The sequence below is a fragment of the Mus pahari genome, chromosome 23, assembly GCF_900095145.1.
Source record: "Mus pahari chromosome 23, PAHARI_EIJ_v1.1, whole genome shotgun sequence".
Taxonomy (NCBI): domain Eukaryota; kingdom Metazoa; phylum Chordata; class Mammalia; order Rodentia; family Muridae; genus Mus; species Mus pahari.
In genome coordinates, this window is record NC_034612.1 from 30066174 (window position 1) to 30087372 (window position 21199).

The 21199-nt window shown below is 52.5% G+C and overlaps 1 protein-coding gene across 3 annotated transcripts in view; it reads left to right on the plus strand.

Moving 5' to 3' along the window:
- Elfn1 (extracellular leucine rich repeat and fibronectin type III domain containing 1) overlaps positions 1-21199 on the plus strand; it is a 66010-nt gene that overhangs the window by 40345 nt on the left and 4466 nt on the right. The window lies entirely within an intron of this gene.

The window sequence follows — 21199 nt, forward strand, 5'->3', positions numbered from 1 at the left end:
GGCAGGGGCTCTACCACTGAGCCACACCCCAGGCCCTCACTGGGGGATTCTAGGCAGGGGCTCTACCACTGAGCCACACCCCAGCCCCTCACTGGGGGATTCTAGGCAGGGGCTCTACCACTGAGCCACACCCCAGCCCCTCATTGGGGGATTCTAGGCAGGGGCTCTACCACTGAGCCACACCCCAACCCTCACTGGGGGATTCTAGGCAGGGGTTTTGCCTTGGGACACGCCCCATTCCCTAGATTCCTATGCCTAGTGTTTCAAGCAGTGCCAAGTCCCATCTTCTCTGTTTCTGCCTTTCTCTTGTTCCTTGTACACAGACTTCATCCCAAGAAATCCCTTTCCTGGAAGTCACACTAAGAGTCCAGAAAGGCCCCTCCATGATGCGGGGTCCTCGGCCAGACTCTGTTTACAGGAGCAGAGACTGAGCTTGTCTGGCGGTTGTGGTGAGAACGGCCTGGGGAGGTGGACCCCAGACCCTCTGTGAAGGCCCCTCCCTCCTTTCTGCCTCTGTTTCCCTGTCTGAGAAATGGACGCAGCGTCTTAGCTATCCAGATAACCTGAGCTGACTTGCCAGGGCCAGTGGCAGCCTGGCGACCTGCCCTTTCCTCCTTATGGTGCGGAGCCCAGCTTTGCCATGCTTTTTCCAGCACAGAACTGTTTGTGTGCCCCCAGGGCGACAGGGGCCTGACAGCGGCCATGTTGGCCTGTTGAGCCGCTGTCTAGGGATCCTCTGGAGACAGCGCAGCAAACAGCACTGGCTAATTAGCAAAAGGTCACGCCAGCTCCCGCAGCCCCTGCTTTTGAAGTCTTGCCACAGGCGGGTAGAGGAGCCTGAAGAAGGCTGGGGTGACCAGACTCCTGCCCCCGCCCAGCCCCAAATCGTTCAGGCCATGACTCTGAGACCGGCTTTCTAGAAACTCTCCAGGACAATCAGGGCTGGGCGAGTAGGGCTATGTCCCCAGCAGGCAGCAGGCGGTTGTGACCTTCAGGGCTCTGCCTTCACCTCATTCCCAGAGGTGACTGAATGATCCGAAGGCTGGGCAATAGGCCCAGAGTCCCCACTATTGTGCCCCTCAGGAACCCCACCTCCCCTGCCGTGACACCCTTTACAGCTTCTCTCTAAATCAATCTGCTTTTTAAAAACTTAAATACATTTATATAAAGGGAAGTTTTATAGCACTACACAAATGGAAAACAGGTCTCCCCGGCCATAAATAGAATTCATAATCATAAAAATAAATTCAATGGAAAGAAAACAATGTTATTAAATTCTCATTGGACGCTCTAGCCCCAGGGAGGCTTAGAGCCCAAGGCTTGCTATTGCTTTATTAAAGAGAGAAGGGGGGGAGGATGGAGAGAGAGAGAGAGAGAGAGAGAGAGAGAGAGAGAGAGAGAGAATGTTAAGACCCACTAACCCTGGTCTGAGACTTTGCATCCAACAGAGTCAGTATTCAGAGAATTAGAATTTAGAGCCACTCCCTAATAAAGCAGTTCAGCATTCTTTTATGCCATGCCAGATAGTGTGTAAGACAGAGGTCTGCAGTGTAGGGCTGAACCCTGCACAGGGCTCCTCTCTCTTGTGTGAAGAGCGTGGTGATGGGGTACCATCCTGAGAGCTATAGTCAGTGCCTCTAGTTCTTTCTCTGTGTCACGAGCATTTATTTGTCCTCATGGTCTTAAGGCGACTGCTGTATCCCCAGCCATTGCATCTGTGTCTCGGGCAGGAAAGAGAACATAAGAGAGGAAACGGAATCCTGTAGCCGCGTTACCAGGAAGGCAGCCGAGCTCACTCCCTGCCGACCAGGCTGCGGGCTGACTATCCCAGCACATGCTTCGCTGGAGCCCACATTTCCCAATGGCTGAACCCCTGTCCCACCATCCCAGCATGCCTCGGGGCATCACTGAACTCTGTTGGCGCTACAGAGGAAGGGCGGGCCATGATGAGTGATCACTGGAGTGATGGTGGAGAGACCTAAGTGGCAGCTGAGGGCACAGAGGCTGTCTCCAGCTGTGGCTGTGATTTGATGTGGGGGGACGCGGGCCAGAGCTGAGGGGCTTCCTGTAGGCGGCGTTTACTTAGTGCTCTCTTGGTTAGCGCCGCTGAGTCTTGTGCCTAAGGCCTCCTGTCCTGTTGCCCAAGTGACTCACGGTGCCATGGCTCTGAGGTCAGATAGAGGGAGGAGGCGGCCTTAGCCCAGGCTCCAGCACAGGCCTCCATCGCTCCAGCCCAGCTCTCCACTTGTTGCTCTGGGAGCCCAGGCATCCTCCACTGGGCAGCCTGCTCATCAGACACCCAGTAGGTCGCAGCTCCAGGCGGGCTGCACCAAGTAGGCACACAGTCAGTGTGGGAGCTTGAGGCTCAGTTTCTGAGGTGCACTCCATGGCTGCCATTTCTGGAGCTTGTGTGAGCACCAGAAAGTTTCACCAGGGTGGGCCGTGGAGGGGGGCAGCAAAGAGGAAGGCCTGGTATGCCAGGGACAGGATATACTCCCATGGATATACCTCCATGGTCCTGCCGAGCCCTCTTTCAGTAATTGGATCTTCCAAGGAAGAAGGTCTTGAGAATGAACCAAAACAAGGTAAATATGAGAAATGTTTCTATGCCCCCCATTCGGCAGCCCAGAAGTCAATGGTCCAGGTGTGTAGGGCAGGCATCTCTCCCTGCAGCTTCTTTGAGCTGAAGTGGTTGCTTTAGCTCCTACCATTGCATCTGCATCTCAGCTGGGCAACCCTGTACCCACGGATTAAGTACATGCTGGAAACCTTCAGCTCTACTTAGCCCCTCCAAAGCTTCAGCACTAATTGTGACCAGTTGCAAGGACATCAGGAAGTGCCACTGGGTGAATCCTGCTTGAGCAGGATTTGAGTTTATGAGAGAGAGAGAGAGAGAGAGAGAGAGAGAGAGAGAGAGAGAGAGAGAGAGAAGAAAGAGGAGAGAGAGTGAGGAGAGAGCGAGGAGAGAGGAGAGAGAATGTGTGTCTGTCTGTACCACACAGCTTGCTATAGTTTGTTCTCTCCTATCATGCTGGTCCTGGGAATTGAACTCAGGTTGTCAGATTTAGCAGCAAGCCCCTTTGCCTGCTGAGCCATCTCACCAGCCTCAAGTTTAAAGGATGGGAAGAGAATAGAATTGGTGGCCAACCAGGATTCTTGAATTCTCCATGGATGGATGACCTGGATCCTGGGACCTAGTGGGAGACAGCAGGCATGAGGGCACCTTAAGCCCCTGTGTAGGGTCACCCCCAAGGCTTTCCATGACTCCTTCCAGAAAGCTCTCTCTTGCTAGAAGTTACCAAACAAGACGAAACCAATATACTTTGGAAAGAACAGGCGCTGGAGAGAGGAGACCGTGGATCCAGCCCACCATCCACACAGCACACCGAGTCCCACTAGAGTCCATAGAACGTGCTTTCAGCCGGAGAAGCGTCTATCCACGCTCTGGCTGCAAGGCCAAGGCTTATGCGATATTCAAGCTACAGAAAACACCGTGCTGTCTGTCTACACTCCCCGCGCTCCTACAGGGAGATAGGCTGCAGAGTTAGGAGACTCTGAAGCTCACGCACGGGTCAGCTAGCTACGCAGAGGAGAGGCAAACAACCGGCCTTGAACAAGGCAGATGGCAAGGACTGACGCTTGAGGCTGTCCTCCCACCCCAATACGTGTGTGGTGGCACACATGTGCTCTCTGCCACCCACATGACTGTGCACGAATTCACACATAGCATGCATAATAAGAATAAAGTTAAGGTCAGCGCCACTTGAGAGTCCCCACCTTGCTGCTTCTCCCCGCTCAGGCCACCAGCCCTCCAAAGTTCTCCAAGCCTTGGGGACAGAGCACAGGAATCCAATTGCCAGGGAGTGCTCTAGCCCCCATGCCATTTGGAAGGGTTAGATGATAACATAGAGAGGGGTCAAGATTGTAGCTCCCCTGCTCTAACTTAATCTGCCTCTGTGTCTCCAGGAGTGCCCTTTGCCCTCTCTGGGCCAAAACCAGCAATTTCAGGATCTTAGAGCAGAGGCTGAGGTGGGCTGGTGGCTCCTGGTGGCTGGACAGACGTGTGATGTTCTGGATGGAACTGAATGGCTGAGCCTACTTGCAACCTCCAGTTCCTCTCGTGCAGCAGGTCTCAAACTTCAAGTGCTGCAACCCTTTAATAAGTTCCTCATGGTGTAGTGACTCCCCAACCATAAAATTATTTTCATTGCTACTTCATAGCTGTAATTTTGCTACTGTTATGAATTGTAATGTAAAGATCTGTGTTTTCTAATCGTCTTAGGTGACCCCCGTGAAAGGGGTCAAGACCTACAGCTTGAGAACTGCTGAAGGTTAAAGCCTCATTGGCCAAGTTAGAGGGTGTCCAGAAAGTTGACCCCACTGTCTTCAGAAGGAGGGATACGAGCTCTCGTGACCCATAGTTCTTGTGCGCCGTGCCGCATGGCCAGCGCTGTCCCTCTGCAGCTGACAGGATTTGTCCTTACAAAGGCAGAGGGCCTACATGCTGCCCCTTGCTGCTCAGGGACCCTGCGATGACTCGGCATCCCATCCCAGTCCTCAGAGCAAGAGAAAACGGCTTTTCTCCAGAAGGACTCTTATCCAGAGCTGTAGGCAGACAGACAGACAGACAGACACCTGATCCCCACTCCTCACACACCCCAGCAGGACCTCACAACCCGCTCTGTCAGCCCAGCTTTCTCTGAGGTAAGGACCCTGACACAGCCTGCCCTTGCACACCTCATAGATGGGGAACTCGGTCTGTAACCACAAGCGGCTCCTTTTCAAAACGTTTTAAAATTTATTATAAAATATTCAAGACATCTCAAATATTTAAGGAATCCCTAATAAATATTTCACTAATTATAAAATATTTACTATGACCAAAGGTATAAAGAATAACACAATGGGTACCCCTCCCAGGTGGCTCCTCACACTCCCATGGCTCCCGCCACACAGCAGCAGGTCCTTCCTTGGCTCTGCTTATCTTTCAACTTTCAATTTTGCTGAGGTCCTCAGAAGAGAATTTGCCATTATACTGTCTGGGGAGGAACCCAGCATGGCATCCCTAGGTAGCTCAGGCTGCCTTCAAACTTGTAATCCTCCTGCCTCAACCTCCTGCTCCTGAGTGCTAGAATCATAGGTGGATCCTAGTCATTTCTATGTAGGATGTGTGTGTGTGTGTGTGTGTGTGCGCATGTGTATATGCACTTGTGTGCATGTGCCTATTTGTGCATATGTGTGCATATATGTGTGTGTATGCATCCACACATGTGCATATATATATATACATATATGTGTGTGTGCACGCATGAATGTGTGCACATGTGCATATGTGTATGCAGTTGTGTGCTTGCGCCTATTTGTGCATGTGCTCACTTGCCTGGATGTGTATATGTGTGTGTGTGCGTGCATGTATGTGTACATATGCACATATATATGTGTGTGTATGCATGCACACGTGTGTATGTGCTTGCATGAATGTGAATATATATGTGTGTGCGCATGCATGAATAGGTGCACATGCATGTGTATGTGTGTGTGTGCACACACACGTGTGTGAACAAATGTAATGCCAGTGGCTGACTGTCCCATGTCCTCAGTCATATCTTGTGAGGCAAGGTCTCCTGTTTGGCCTGGAACTCATTAACTTGCCTGGCCTCTGTCCATCGAGGTCCAAGGGTGCTCGTGTATCCGCCCCTCCCCCTCAGGGGGGTTTTACTTGAGTTCCAAAGACTGAACTCAGATTCTTATGCTTGTGTGGCTGGCACTTTACCCACTAAGCCATCTCCCCAGCCCCCTGCACTGGGGCCCCACTGAGCTTCCCTACAGCCACTGGGGCCCCACTGAGCTTCCCTACAGCCACTGGGGCCCCACTGAGCCCTTCCCCCTCCCTTCCTTTTGTGATTTGTATTCCCACACACTTCTACATTTATACTTACCCCAGCCCAGCAAAGGAGACCGCTGCTGCCAACTCTGAAACTCTGACATGAGGGACAGTAACTGAACAGGTGTGCCCAGTGGTGTGCTTTCGGCCGTGCCGTGTGCTCCGTTTCATCGATGTAAAGTAGTCCGCAGTGGACATGCCCTGTGCTACTTCCTCCGGATTCTCCGAAGACTCCTGGGGTCCCTCTCTGTGCATTCTGAACAAACCAGTGTGTGCACCCTCCCACACCTCTTCCAGCGTCCTCAGGGACTAGACTCTCGGCTCACAGGCGCGGGTGTCTTTTCCTGAAGTTTTTCCGCCCAGGTGTGCGGGTGCCCCATTCATCAAGTGGGCTTGGAGACAGCAGTACTCACCTTCAGCCTGGAGCTGTGGTCCCGCATGCTCTGTGGATTCTAGGTCCTAGGCAGCCCTCTAATTGTCCCCATTGCCCATGAGCCTCTCTGCTTTATCCCTAAGGGGTTGCCCATTCATCCTGAATCTCACTCTGTCAACCTGCAGGCCATGTGACCTCAGGTTATTCAGAGACTCTGCGCCTGGCTGCTTGGTTTGAACTCTGACCTCACTGTTGTGAGAACCCAGGCTCACCATCTGTAAAATGGGAACAGTCTCTTTAGACTCACGAGGTGCCTGTAAACTACCTCTGAACAGAGGTAAATCCTCAGAACAGGGACGATGTGGGTTGGACTTCTTCATGTCCCTCAAGGTCAGAACTGAGTTCAGCTGAGTGCCAAGCTGTGCTGGACCAGACCAAACCTGACTAGCATCTTGTAAGGGTGACTGTTGCTACGATAGGAACACCATGACCAAAAGCAACTTGGAAAATTAAAGGGTTGATTTCACTCACAGGTCCATAGGACAGTTCATCATCAAATACAGTGAGGGTGGGAACTCCCGCAGGGCAGGAGCTGTGCAGCAGCCAGGACCACCAGCCCAGGGACGGCCCCACCCACTATGGTCCGACTCCTTCCACATCCATCACTAAAGAAGAAAATGCCCTCCAGGCTTGCCTACAGCCTGATCTTATGGAGACATTTTCTCCATTGAGGCTCCCTCCGCTGCGATGACTCTTCCTTGTGTCAAGTTGACACTAAACTAGGGCGTACGCAGAGCACCATCTCCTGTCTCTATGACATCAACGGAGTTTGCATCTTGAAGTTCATCGTCTGTCTTTCTGTTTCCTGCATGTGGCATGGGGCCCACACTTCTCTGCCCACTTGTGGAACAAGTTTTGTTGTGCACGAGGACTTGAGCCACTAATCCTTTCGAAAGGAATATCACCATAGGGTCTTCAAGCTTGCCACAGTGTGCCTAGGCGGGGACAGCACCCACGTTCTGCTCTGAGAGTCATCAGGCCAAAGAGAGGGCAGGTTGGGGTCTGGGAGGCTCTCCAGGGTCTCCCAGAGCAGAGGTGGGAAATGGCACTGTTCAGTCCCCTAAGGCAGGTGCAGGACTCTTGGGGAATGGGGTAGTGGCCTCACAGGAAGGCTGCCAGCCTTAAAACCCGCCTCAGCTGGCCCTGAAGTCACAGCAGCAGTGTGGGTCTTTCTCAGAGAGCAGAAAGAAGAATGTGTGTGTGTATGTATGTGCGTTCATGCATGTGTGTGTGTATGAGAGAGAGAGAGAGAGAGAGAGAGAGAGAGAGAGAGAGAGAGAGAGAGAGGAGAGAGTCAGTCTAGGGGTCTCTAGCTGGGAGGTGCATGGCCTACAAGCTACTGCCTGCAGGTGGCAGGTGATAGACAGGGACTTGGAGACATGGGCAAATTGGCAGGGAGCCATGAGCCGGGGTTAACCCCCCAAGGACTTTATCAGGAAGGAGCCTGGCACGACCCTGAGGCTATGCTCACGCCCTAGTTGGGTCGTTTCCAGGCCGACTGTGACATCTAATACGGAAGGTTCCCAGCTGCCAGGCAGCGAGACAGGAAGCAGACCCGTGCTGCGTGCAGCCTGCGGTGAGGGTTGGGCACAGTAAGAGTCGTGGACTGGGGGTGCACTGGACTTAGCAGTTCTCAGGATAGAAAATTCCAGACCCGTGGCTCCCATCACTATCCAGACTCTGCACTAGGCTGTGGCAACTCCACCCCAGGAGGGTGAGGGAGAGGGACTTTTATTCTGGTGGGGAGATCGCCTTAGGCTCTAACATTGTCAGAAGCTATGTAACTTGGTCAGACTTTCATTCTTTCCAATGAAAGAGGCTGAAGGGAGCTGGTGACTCTTTCGTTCATCAGTGGCCAAGGACCCTCCTAGGGCTGACCCTGCAGTTGCCAGAGTTCTCACTAGCCCCTGCAGAGGGCTTCTTTCCCCACTCTCTGATCTCCAATTCTTCTCTCTGCCTGGAGGCTCCAGCCAAGCTTCCTCAAGATTCCCAGCAGGAGCCCTGATGGCTCAAGAAGGTGGAGCTGCAGGGACCGACCCTGAGCCCTGGGCCCCACACCTCCAGAGGACGCTGTGTCCTGAGGCCAGGCCCACCCACCCATGGCCTCCAGGGCCCACCTTCCCAGCCCACGGAGGGGATCAGATGGTGTTCTGTCCCTCCACCTCTGCCATGTGCCCCCCCTCCGTGTGCCTTGCACTCCAGCTCAGCACCCTGCCTGTTGCAAACACCATTCTCTGGTTTTGCTTTTTTTTTTTTTTCTTTCTTCAGACTTGGAGCAAGCTGTGCGACTCCATGGAAAGCCACACCCTGCTCCAGCTAGGTACACACACACACACACACACACACACACACACACACATCCAGTCGCCAACCAGTTCTCTTTCATCCTCTTCCCTCTTGAACCTCAGCCATGCTCCCTTCCCCCCCCACCATCCCTCTCCCATCACAAACAAAAGAACCTCGACCCTCTCGCAGACTGCTGTGGCTGCGTGATTCAGTGGTTGAGTGGCTCTCTTAGGAGGCCACATCATTGTCCACATTTTTAAAGAAGAGAGACAGAGGTCAGACTGACTGAGCACTTTCCTCCAGGGGAGCTGAAGGTCTGCAGCTACCCACTCCGGTGCCCTGAGCAGGATCACACTGGTCCTTGCCCCGCACGGCCACAGAAACCCTCGATACTGGCTGTCATCGTGGGCCTGTTTTCAGTTATCAACTGGCCCACTCATCCAAAAAATAAAATGAGAGTCGGAGGTGTTTAGGAGCATGCTTGGGGGTGGGGAGAAGCAGGAGGATGTGAATTTTGGTCCCCGGCACCCATTTAAAAAGCTGGGGAGGCTGAGACAGGAGGATTCCTGGTGCTCTCTGCCTAGCCAGTCTGTGTCACTACTGAGAGGTTTGAAACAATAGCTTAGGATGACTTCTGCCCCCCCACTCCCACCCACCCATACACACACAACAGTAACAGCAACAACAACAACAACAACAACAAGTTGTTTGCAGGGAAGCCTATGGCTATCAACTGAATTGGAAGGCTGAAGAGCCTGGCTTGTGCCAATAGTGCTGCCCAATCCCTGTACAGGGTCCCTGTACAGGGTCCCTGCCAACTTCCACCTCAGCACCAGGTGTACGAGGCTGCTCAGCAGGACACTGAGGCCTTGGGACTCCCTTGGACAAACTGGGAGGGGAGCTGGGATGTGAGGCCTCCACCTACCCTGTCTCTGGCCCTGTCCCTGCCACTGCCCCTGCCATGGCTGCTGTAATAAGCAGTTCCACATCCAGTGATGTGTGAGTCGAGCACCCAGGGAAGGGCTTGGTGGCACTGCTAGGTCTGCTCAGTGTGACACTTGCCCCCCAGGTAGGCACTAACGGGGCCCTTGGACTCCACACCCCAGTTCCCAGGCATACAGCCTGCACAAGCACAGCAGGATGGCATGGAAGTCACTTCCACAACATGCCGCAGGGTGACTTCGGCTGCTTTCACCAGCACCGTGGCCTGGTAAGCCCCAGGCTGGCCTGGGTTCAAGGGTGCCAAGGTAGAAGTCTCCAGGGAGCACCAGGAAGTGATGTTGTTGCTTGTACTCCATAAGCTGCTCTTTCTGGGAGCTCTGACGCTGTCCATCTGTCCACTAGAAGGGGTGAGACGGGGTAGAGTAAGTCTTCTATTTCTCCTTGTGTCTCTTCAGTGGCCCCTAGGGTAGATTAGAGTACCCACATGTCCACGCCTGGGTGACTTGAGAGCCCTGGAGGGGGGACATGGAGTGGCTCCTAAGCAAGACTTCACCAGTTGGGACCTGTGTCCCCAAAGGTCCCACCCCACCTAGCTGCATCTACCAAGAGAGATTCCTTCTAAGTTCCTAACGTGCTCTCAGAGGTCACCATGCTTCCTGCCCTACCGTGGGCTAATCCCAGATGCAAAGGTCCCTCACGTGGCCTCAGAGAAAGACCCCAAGTCTCTGAAAGCAGCCGTTCCCTTCCAAGAACATCTGAGGCCGAGTCTCCAGCCGCCTGGAGGAGGAGGCAGTAGACTCCCATACACTTCCAGAGTGGCAAAAACATCCCAGAAATGGAACCCCACAGCATCCTTGCCCACGAAAACCATCAAGACCTCCTTGGGACGAGCAGGTGCGGTCTTGGGTCGGAAGAACATTAGAGAGATGATCTCCCTCGATTATACAGGATGCATACAAAGAATTCAGAGATGGCTTCGAGCTAGAGCAATTAATATGATATATAATATCAGCCAGTCAGCCAGCATGCTGTTAATAAATGACAAAGGGCGTTTGACCAAGCCCTGGTGCCAATTTCTGGTTTTAAAGGAACAGTTAAAAATAGGCCCGGGAAGGGACTTTGCTATTAGAGTGAACGATCTGCTTCAGCGTGGCAGCCAGGACTATTCTAAATGATGGCATTAAAAAAAAAAAAATCATTCCAGTTCAAAACCTTTCATTAGAGCAAAGACAGCACTTCCGCTTGCACTGCGACGGTAGACATAGCAATAAGATAGGAAAGCGAATTGAACAGCCATCTCTAGGAAAAAAAAAATGTAATTATTGGCCGACAGTGTGATCTGAGACCCAAGAGAAGCTACTGAAAAATAATTTAATATACGAATTTAATATGAAGGTACAGAGCCAGAGAGAAAACACGTAACAGGGATCAATAACTTTCATTTGCGCTAAAGAACAAGTGGTCGGAACAAGTAATGAAATAATTGGTCCCTGCTCGAGATGGGTACAATAAAAACAACAGCGCAGAAGCCCCGAGGAATTTCTAGAAAATTTGACAAGAAAAATTTAGGATCATTATAAAGAGCTCGATAATGTCTTCTCAAGGGACAGGGGAGGAAAAATAACAAGGCGGAGAGGCTTGCCAGAATATTCCCTAGGAGTTACTCCAGAATTAATGTCCAGTCTGAGCACAGTCCTGTACTAGGTGGCCAGGTTTGAAAAGCAGGAGAGGATCATGCTTAGGATGCACGTGGAAGTACTCAGGAGGCTGAGGCAGGAGGATTGAGAGTGTTGTGGTATGTGGGGAGAGTTGTCTCAAACAACTGTTCCCTCCTCCAAAATGAATATTCAAGGAAGATAGCAGTGGGGTAGGGGCGTGGCCTGGTCGGTGGAGTGTTTGCCTGGGGGCACAAAGCCCTGGATTCCCTCCCCCTCAGGACCAGAGAAATGGAGTGTGTTTGTGTGGTAGTGCATGTCTGCAGTCCCAACATGTGCGAGACGGAGGCAGGAGGATCACACGTTGAAGGTTATCCTGTAGTAAGCTTGAGGCCAACCTGAGCAACAAAAATTCCTGCCCAAAACTAAAAAAAAAATAAATAAATAAAATGAGCAATCAGCATATATAACCAATTTAGTTATAATATGCTTGCCTTCCTGGTAGACATGATGCTAAATATCTGAAGGACAATGGCGACCAGTCCTAGAGTGTGTTCAGTTTGGTAAAAGAAGAGAGGGGCAGGGAGTGTCCTGGGAGGCTATGCCAAGAGGCCACCTTCTGTCCCACGAGGCTGTCATAAATGTTGGTGCAATTCTTATCATGTGTGTGTGTGTGTGTGCATGTGTGTGTGCATGTGTGTGTGTGCGTGTGTGTGTGTGTGTGTGTGTGTGTGTGTGTCCTTGGACACAAGCAAAGAGGCCGGAGGCCAACCTTAGGTGTCGCTCCTCCAGTGCCATCCACTTTGTTTTTGAGACAGGCTCTCTCCTTCTGTAGGTGCTTACCAATTAGGCAAGGCTGACTGCCCTGCCAGTCCCAGGGATCCCCTTGGCTTTACCATCTCACCTCTGGGGTCATAAGCAAATGCTACCAGGCCCCACTTTTTATGTTGGTTCTGGAGGTGAAACTCGGGCCTCTTCCTTGCACAGTAAGCGCTGCACTGTCTAAACCATCTTCCCAACCCTACTGGGATCATCTGTGATAATACACAAAGTCCTGGAAAAAGGTTGGAAGCTGAGCAAGGCTGTGGAGGAAGGGAGGGAAAGAGGGAGGGAAGAAGAGAGGAGGGGAGGGAGGGCAAGATTGGAGAATCAGAAATCAACCTAAAGGAATAGATTAATCAATACATCTTGTCAGGGCCATTTGCTGCTACTTAGGAGGAGGGAGTCAATTCTGATCCTTTTCCCACACAGAGGAAAACATTCCATGTGCAGTGAACATTGATAGGAAACCAGGGAAGTGTGAGGCAGTGTCCCCTAGGAGGACAAGTCATTGTCCCTGCTCTGCAGAGCTGTGGGAGCCAGGGCTGGCTCTGCTGACAGTGAACTCACAATCCTCCTGCGTCAGGCTCCTGGGATGACAGCTTGAACCCCCACACTTGGCTCAGGGGAGTCTCCTTGGTGGCTGAATGCCACTCCCTGGTGTTGCTGGGGTAGAAGTGGTGTGGCCTCTGTGAGATGCCTGGTAGCTATGGGGACGGGGCAGTCTGGTGGTGGCTGTAGTCTCCATCCCTCAGAAGCAGGGCGAGCCCCAGGAAGGAGGAGAGCTTTCCATTCACCTCCTCGCAGCTTGGTGGTGGCTCTCAGGACGAACGAACGGAGTGTGCGCAGCCGTGGGTATGAGGGGAACGGGGTAGGAAGTGGGCTGTGGACTCTGTGAAGAGGTCATGGGCCCATATCTGGTGGAGCTGTGTCCCACTGAGGGTCAGCTGGAGGCTCAGACACACACCGGTTCCTGCCACACACAGTTCTGATACCCTCAGGATGGATTTCGTGTGCTTTCCTTAATTTCCCTAATTAATGTAATACTGGGGACTAATTGCTCATTGATTAACTGTGGGTGTGTGTCTTTGTGTGTGTTGGGGGGTGTGTGGCTGTTTGCAGAGCCCACATCTAGTGTCCTCTTCAGTCCCCCCACATCCTTTTGGAAACAGGGTCTCTCACTGGATTTGGAGCACCCTGATCCAGCTAGAGTGTGTGCAGCATAGCGCCAGGACGCCCCTCTCTCCCCCTCTGCAGGACCAGGATTGCACACACTGAGAAGTCTAGCTTCCAGTGAGACTGGGGATGGGACTCAAGTCCTCAGGCCTGCACAGAAGAACCTTACCCACTGGTCCATCTCCTCGGCATCCCTTGGGTGGGCTTTTAGTTCCCAGATAATTGTAACATCTGAAGGCTAGAGGCTCATTTATGACCTCAGCTCAGCTCAGAGTGATGCCTCCAGATCTTTTTTTTTTTAAATAAAAGATATTGTATTTATTTAAAAGCATTCAGAATGTCAACAAAACAGCCACAATTTTTTTTTTTTTTTTGCAATTACAGAGTGGTATTCAGTTAACAGAACAACAATTATCTTTGTATGAGCTGCATCAGAGACAACTGAAGATGAAAAAAATAAAACCCTAAAAGAAAACCAAAAGAAAATAACAACAACAACAAAAAACCCCAAAAACCAAACTACTGTCCCCATATATAACTAATTTGTGCTGTGCACCAACAAGAACCTGCTTTAAATTTCCATGCCAATTTACAACCCCCAGACTGTACCAGGCNAGGTTAGTGGCTATTGAAAATACCACCAGGACAGGGCTATCTAAAGACACATTCAGCAGTGTGTTGATTATACAAAAAAAGATACTGTACAGTTTACAAACAAAAGCTGGCGGTGGTGGCACACACCTTTAATCCCAGCACTTGGGAGGCAGAGGCAGGTGGATTTCTTGGGTTCGAGGCCAGCCTGGTCTACAGAGTGAGTTCCAGGACAGTCAGGACTACACAGAGAAACCCTGTCTTGGAAAACCAAAACCAAAAAAAAAAAAAAAAGCAGTTTAAAAACAAATCCTACACAGCCTTACATTTCAACTTTTTCTTTAAAATGAGTGAGTTGTCTACAGGGGGGTTAAATGCTTTATAGACAAGAAAAAAACTGTGCTAGAACCAACTTATTCCTCTTAATCTTCGTCTTCCTCTTCCTCCTCTTCCTCATCCTCTTCATCCTCCTCATCATCTTCCTCTTCCTTCTTTTTCTTGCTCTTTTCAGCCTTGACCACCACTTTTTTCACTGCATCAGGTTTTCCTTTAGCTCTGTAGGCAGCGATATCCTTCTCGTACTTCTCCTTCAGCTTGGCAGCCTTCTTCTCCTAGGGCTGCTTGTCNTCCGCTGCAGTGTTGTTCCACATCTCTCCTAGTTTCTTTGCAACATCACCAATGGGTAAGCCAGGATGCTCGCCTTTGATTTTGGGGTGGTACTCAGAACAGAACAAGAAGAAGGCCGAAGGAGGCCTCTTGGGTACATTGGGGTTCTTGAACTTCTTTTTGGCCTCCCCTTTGGGGGGGATGTAGGTTTTCATTTCTCTTTCATAACGAGCCTTGTCAGCCTTTGCCATATCTTCACATTTCCCCTTGTGTTTAGCAGACATAGTCTCCAGATCTTTAGTGCATGAAAAAATTGCCAAGGGGCTGAGGGCGCAAGGGTCAGCGTGACCCAGTGAGTAGCTTGTGGATGGTCACCGTACCCAGGCCTGGTGGTAGACTACGGTGAGATCTGGCCCACGTTGCCTTCGGGTACCAGCCAGCCTCCTACAGTATAATTCCTGGCCCTTCCACCAGGCCCCCAAACAGGATCAGAGTTCTTGAGGTCAGGAGAATCAGAAAAAGGCTTTCTGGAACTCAGGAGAACTCAGAGGTCAGCACAACTCTAGTAGAGAAGAGCAGATCTCAAACCAGCCTTCTCTCAAAACAACTGGAAAGATTCAGGTCAGACTAAAGATAGAACCTCCTGGCTGCCAGAGTTATGGGGGGGTGTGATGGGACACCCGGACCCATGGTTGCTTTTAAATGAGGCTCTCTGTCTGATGATGGGGAACATGGCAGAGTTCCTGGAGAGGGTCACACACTGTCTGTCATCTTCAGGGACCAGCCTGGCACCCTCCTCCAAAGACGCCTGCCAGCGCTTGAACAGGGAGCCTTTGCGGGCTGATTTCTCCCTCCAATGGTGCAATACATCATCTTTTTTAATTTAAAAAGATGCCCGGTGGAAGCTTCGGAGACCATTAAGTGTTTGGGTCCCTAATTAACTTCAGAGCAGCCTGAAGCGGCAAAGGGAGGAAGGGAGGGAGGGCCACAGGGAGTGATCAGGGCCCCAGCTCTAGTTGGGAAGGAAACCGCAGACCAGACTCTGCCCCCTGCATCTCCAGGCTGGCCTCTTGGGGGATGTTGGCTGCCTTATGCATCTGGCTCCAGCTCCACAGTCCCCTGTGGAAGTTTGGAGTGAGTCAGGAGACTACTTATCTGCAAATTGCCTGCCGAAGTCTTTACTGGTTGCTGGTTCCTGGCTGGCTTTCTCTCTCTGAGCTTCTCCCTCTCCCTCCCCCTTCCTCCCTTCCCTCTGTCTGGATGGCTTTGGCATCCAGTAGATGCTCAATAAATGTAGATGGGGCGGGGAGTTGTCCTGGCTGTGTGTTAGCAGTGTTCCCGCTCTGAGGAGATGGGTCAAGACACAAGGTTCTCCTACAAGGTCGTCTGACATTAGACAGTCTCCCCATCATCTTGACCCTCCTCAGTGACCTCTGAGCTCCCATAGGGAGGAGCATAGATAGCATGGACAAGTGTGTTGTCTAGCCTCCGGTCCCTGGCCGGTCGGAGGACAAGGTCAGGGCCAGCCAGGGTCCAGGGTGTGCCCCGCCTGACCCTGTAACCAAGTCCCAAGGATCCAGACAGCTGACTCAGCCATTTTCAACTCCTGGCCAGGCTGAGCTTGAACTGGTGGCAGGGGAAGGGGGAGGGGGAGGGAAGGGGTGCTGGGTGTGTAGGCAAGGCCCAGGCAGCCTTTGTGGGCTGGAGTGGTCCCTGGGCCTTTCCTATCTCTCCACCCACACTGCAGTACAAGGTCTCTCACCACTGCGTCCTTAGAGTAAGGAGGGTCTAGAAAACGGTCCAGAAAGAACAGAGAAAAACGCCCTGTACAAAGGTTCTAGAAACCTTAAATAACAAGGCGCGTGCTTCTTTATCATCACCCCAGGACGGAGGGCCGAGCTCATCTCCACTTGACAGAGTGGGAAGCCGAATGAAGCTCAGAGAGGGTCAGTAAGTTTCCCAAGGTCACCCAGCCAGGGCTTAGCCAAACCAACCTTAGCGCATCAACCTGAGCTGAAGAGCAAGGGCTGGCCCCTGTCTGGTCTTGGCCAGGCTGGGTCCGTGCAGCCTTCTGGACCTGCCCATCATAGCCCACGGGCTCTGCCGCAGAGCGCAGAGCGTCACCGGACAGTTCTGGCTGGAGCCCTGCTGCAGAGGCGGGCGGGCGGGCGCTAGCAGTAAACATGATCTATTGGCAAAACATTGGGACAGTGAAAAGTTATCGATCGATAGCTTTCCAGCCATCTCTATGCGTCCCTGCCCTGGCCCTCGGCCCGGGCTGCCCCTGGGGGTGCAGGAAGGGGAAGGAAGTCCACTCCACTTGGCTGGGTTCCAGCTTTGCCCTGGCTGCACTTCTGGCTCCATGATTGAAGATGGGGCCCGTATTTTTAGACACACATGATCAGTCCTATTCGTCCGCCATGGTTATACAAATCAGACCATAAGAAGTTTAAAAGCTTGAAGACCACACTGAAATTCATCACCAGTGAAGGGCTGTGGGGTTGGGGCAACATTACAAACACGGTTCAGTCTGTTATCCCCACCCTGCCCTATGTATGTGTGCGCATGTGTGTGTGTCTTGTGTGCATGAGTGTGTGTGCATGTGTGTGTCTGTGTGTGCATGTGTGTCTGTGTGTGCATGTGTGTGTGTCTGTGTGTGTGCGTGTGTGTGCATGTGTGTGCATGTGTGTGTATGTGTATATGTCTCTGTGTGTCTCTGTGTGTGTGCGTGCATGCATGTGTATATGTCTCTGTGTGTGTCTGTGTGTGTGCATGTGTGTATGTGTCTCTGTGTGTCTCTGTGTGTGTGTGTGCATGTGTGCGTGTGTGTGTGTGTCTCTGTGTGTGTGTGCATGTGTGTGTGTGTGTGCATGTGTTCAAGAGTCATTCCCAGGCACTAGGCTCTGGCCCTCTCGCCGTCTGAAGAACCCTGCAGACACCTGAAGAGACTCAGATGGGAAAACAGGCCTGGGTTTGGCAATGAGAGGCTGGGCTGGACTCCTCACCCTCAGTTTCTCTGGCCCCTGACTACGCCTTTGTGGTAAGAGGAGGGAAGCGGTGAGGAGCAGAGAGGGGAAGAACTGGACAGGAACTAAATCCACATGCCCCACCTCTTGTCACCCAGGTACTCCCCCAAGTCTGCCCTAGAAGCCACCCACTATAGCCCGGGGTGCTGCCTGGCACTGCCGACTCTGCCCTCCAAACACCCCACACCCCTAAGGAGTGAGGACTCTGATCACATGACCTCGTGCCCTCGACCCCTCCCCTGCCTGGGGTGCGCATCCTCCTTCCTGCCTGCGGACTCAGCCCTGCCCAGCAGCAGCCACGCCCGAGGCAGATCTGCTCTCTTCTCCCCTGCCGGGCTGTGTTCATGGTTCTCTGAGGGTCCTCTGCTGTGCTTACACTCTAGGCTCGGCATCCCCTGCTGTGGAGAGAACCAGGCACAGAGCAGGCTATGGCAAGAAGCTGGTTGCTTGCTGCCCAGGCCTGTCTATCTGTGAGTCAGGTGTGTGATGAGAGTCCATTAGGAAACCTTCTCCATCCTCTGAGCGCCCCAGGGCGTCTTTGGATGGTGCTCCTCTGGCCTGCGATAGACCCTCCTCCTCCTCCCTCCTCTCTCCCCCTTCCCTCCTCTCTCCTCCCTCCTCCCTCCTCCCTCCTCCTTCCTCCTCCTCCCTCCTCCCTCCTCCTCCCTCCTCCCTTCCTCCCTCCCTCCCTCCCTTGTTCCTTCCTTCTGCATGTGTACACATGAATGCAGATGTGTATGTGTGCATGCATGTACTGCACACAGAGGTCAGAGGTCAACCTCTATTTTTTTTTTTTTTTTTTTGGAGACAGGGTTTCACTAGCCCAGATCTTGTGGATCCAGCTGAGCTCTCTGGCCACCAAGCCTCAGGGCCGCTCCTGTCTCTGCCTCCCCAGCACCTTGGTCACACACCTAGCTTTTAGGTTACAGGGCTCTGGGTCCAGCTCTTCGTGTTCATATGGAAAGTGCTCTAGCACCTGAGCCATCTCCCCTGTGACAGTTCTTTAAGTGTCTAATCCACCCCGTCAGGGACCTCTGCCATGGCCATCCAGGCCAGGTGGGTGGGCCCTCGCTGGGATGTGAGGCTTCCTACTTCTGACAGTTCACTGGTCAGAGCTGTCAGCTGGTCCTAGCGAGCTGAGCCAGCACCCAGGTTTGGCTCCTGCACTCTGTAAACGGAGTCTGCCTCCCACAGTAGGCCTTGGAGTGCCCCACTGGCCCCCACATCTGCACACCTCACCTGCAACCTAGGAAATGTCAGGGAGATGGAGACCAGTCGGGGTCCAGTCAAGTGGAAGGCATTAAGGGATAGCCCTGGACAGTCCAGCTGCGGGTCATCCAAGGGTTTTCATGAGAACCCGGCTCTAAGGACAGGATGGGGGCACAGAGAGCATCAGATACCTGTGGCAGAGGCTGCCGTGGAGTGAACAAGACAAAGGTCAGGAATTAGTGCCCCAGAGGTCACCTGTAACAGTGACAGGAGACATCACTCTCTCAGATCCGGGATGAATGAGGCTGGAGAAAGATAAAGCCGAGAGACAGGTGGAGACCATGAGTCACCCTTTTGAGAACGTTTGCTTTGAAGGGAAGGAGGGGGTGGGTAGGGAGGAGGCACACAGGTTGAGTGTGTTAGCTGTTTCACTGGAAGATTCTAGAAGGATCGTATCTAATCGCCATTGGCTGCACTTCTGACATCAGGTACTCATACCCGGGCAGAGGAACCCTGACACAGAACATGGCCTGGTGCTGTCTGGTCCAGGTGATGGACTGAGCACGGCGCCTGGAAGTAGCCCCCTCATGCAGGGTCTACACACTACCCTCCACCCTGGAGACTGAGTACAGAGTGAAAGGAGAGATGGGGGTATAGAAGAGGATGACAAGGAGAGGTGCAGATCAGGGGAATATGTGAGCTATGGAATGAGTGAATGCATGGATGGAGGAGCTTGCATCCCATCCATCCCCCACTGGGACACCATCCTGGGCCATCGACACTCACCCATCTAGGGTATGTGTTCTGTTGCCCTGATAACTTACTCCCCCTGGCACCCCCCTGGCCTCAGTACTCTGGGCTTGTCTTTCACCTAATTCTGTATCCATGGCTCCGGTTGTCCTGGGCCTGTCCTTTCAACCTACCCTTGACCTAGACAGGAAGGGCCGATTCGCTCTGTGAACCACGATGGGCCTTGCTTTCTGAATCTCAGTTTCCCTGATCCTAAGCATGGAAGGAGACTCTTGCAGCCCGTGAGGCTGAGGTGGTGGGACTCCCTGTAAGGCAGAGGCAATGTGAGGGGCAGGTTCATCTTTCCTTGCTTGGGAGGCTGCTGACCAAGGTAGAGGGGACAGTCACGGGTCCTGCCCATCCTGAAGAGCCTGTCGCTGCTGACAAGCCTGGGTGTGGGATCGCAGATGACTACAGGAAGACTCAGATGGCCAGACCATGTCTGGCAGCAAGGTCCCTCGTACTCTGCCCTCATACAGCAGACCACCATCTGGCAGGCTCTGTCCAATGGGAGGTGATGGGGAGAAGGGGCTGTTCCCTGTACTGAATCATGGCACAAACAGCTAGACTGCTGTGCATGGTGTGATGTGGTGACAAAGGAGTATGAAAGAGGCCAGAGGGGACAAAAAGAGGACCTGGGGGTCCCCACTTAGCCTGTCCCACGTGTGTAAGTGAGCATAGGCATGCGTGCCTAGGAGGACAGAGGATTGCAAATGTCCGAGTAACACCTGCAACCGTGTGCGTAGGAGGCTGGCACTCTGCAAGAGACACCGAGGCGCCTCTTTGGGCCTGTAATCCTTCTTAACTCGACTTTCAGTTATTTTGAGCAAGAGATTACAGCTGATTAAGATCTCTTGCCAGGCGCCACCCCTCCCAGAGGCTGGGACAGAAAGGCTCTGCCCACCCGGGCCAGGGTGCTCAAGACCGACTCTAGCAGCTCGGGCTTGAGCTTTCCTGTGCAGCCGAGGGTCAGGCCACCCCACTGTCCTATGTCCCCTTCCCAGGTCGGTGCGCAAGGCTCAAGCAGACCCTAGGCGGCTGCACCCCAAGGCAGTACTTGGGTTCTTCCAGACCCCCAATCTGTCCACTTCATCTTTCTCAGTCAGAAATGGATTCCCTTGGGAGCCAGGTCCTGCTTATAGTGTTTGCAAAAAGGAAATACATTATATATATATATATATATATATATATATATATATATATATATATACCCTCATTTTTGTCGCCTCAGTGCTGCCTAGTTTCAGCTGTCAATATTGGTGAAATGCACTTGGCTGGCTGCTGGCCAGGCCACTGAGCAGTGACGGAGGCTGCTGTAAATCCCTGTATTAACAAGCTAACACCCATTTCTCCATCCCGCAAGTGGGCAGGGTGGGGAGCATGGTGTGAAGGACCCCAGTTCTACCGCGAGGTCTCTTCCTGTCAGCCCACAGTCCTATTCACATGCACTCCTGGCCCTGGGAATTGGGAAAGGGCATGGTCCTGGTGTACATGGCCAGGGGTGACATGAGGTAGAGAGACAGAGAGGCCCAAGCATGTATGCAAATTTGGGGTGTGAGATGTAGGGAGGTAGTCCTGGCCCTGGGAACTGGGGGATGTTTTTGTTAAGCTTGGAAATGACTTCTTTGTTGTTGTTGTTGTTGTTGTTGTTGTTTAATATTCTACATTTCGTTATTAATTGTGTTTGTGTGGGGGCGTGGTCAGAGGACAACTTGTCGGAGCTGAGTGACTCCTGCCATGTGGGCCCTGGGGATTGAACTCGGGTCATCAGGCCTGGCTGCAA